The sequence below is a fragment of the Chiloscyllium plagiosum genome, unplaced genomic scaffold, assembly GCF_037043375.1.
Source record: "Chiloscyllium plagiosum isolate Xiang-an unplaced genomic scaffold, Cpla_swu_hap1 HiC_scaffold_20, whole genome shotgun sequence".
NCBI lineage: Eukaryota > Metazoa > Chordata > Chondrichthyes > Orectolobiformes > Hemiscylliidae > Chiloscyllium > Chiloscyllium plagiosum.
In genome coordinates this window covers 12,300,171-12,300,953 of record NW_028270158.1, presented here as the reverse complement: position 1 = coordinate 12,300,953, position 783 = coordinate 12,300,171, and the positions used below count along the sequence as shown (strand labels likewise).

At 36.8% G+C, this 783-nt stretch overlaps 1 non-coding gene across 1 annotated transcript; it reads left to right on the top strand.

The window, feature by feature from the left end:
- The first annotated feature begins 711 nt into the window (after positions 1 to 711).
- trnae-cuc (transfer RNA glutamic acid (anticodon CUC)) lies at positions 712 to 783 on the top strand. Its single transcript has one exon. It is a non-coding gene; the product is annotated as a tRNA-Glu (tRNA).

Sequence of the window (783 nt, the reverse complement as noted above, 5' to 3'; positions counted from 1 at the left end):
ACATTTTAGGCAAGATTAAATAGAAAGAGTCGGTCAGACAGCATTTGAAAGTAGCAAAGTATGTGATGAAACAGGAAGCAGATAAGAAATCAAAAATTCTTAATTTTGCTAGTGGAGATAAAGTGTTAGTGTTACTCCCAGTGGTAGGTGAACTTTTAAATGCAAGGTTTAGTGGGTCATATCAAATCAAAAGATGATGGAGTTAGGTGAGCTATTTAATTTGATAATGCCAGAGAAAGAAACCTCAGTGTGTGATTCGAATATGCTCAAAAGGGTATTTTGACAGGGAACAAAAGTAAAAGGGGAATGTGTAACTGGTTGCAACACAGAATGAAGAATAAAGTTCAATGATTCTGAATTGAACATTCCTCTAATTAGTTTGAACAATAAGAACATTTTCAAAAACTGGGATAAATTACTGAGTTAACTTCCAGAGGAAAATCTAAATGACCTTCAAGACTTATTACAATCACATGGGAGATGCATGGAAATAAGCTGGGCATTATTAATCTAATTATACATGAATGAGATATAGGAAATGTTCTGATTGAGTAACATCTTTATAGACTTAACCTTCTAAAGTTGGCACAGCTTCAAAAAAAAAGTTGAACACATGATTAAAGACAACATAATCGAAGTGAGTTCTAGTGACTGGCACTCACCCATAGTAATGGTGCCAAAACCAGATGGTACCCAACAATTATCCACATCTCCCTGGTGGTCTAGTGGTTAAGATTTGGCGCTCTCACCGCCGCGGCCCGGGTTCGATTCCCGGTTAGGGAA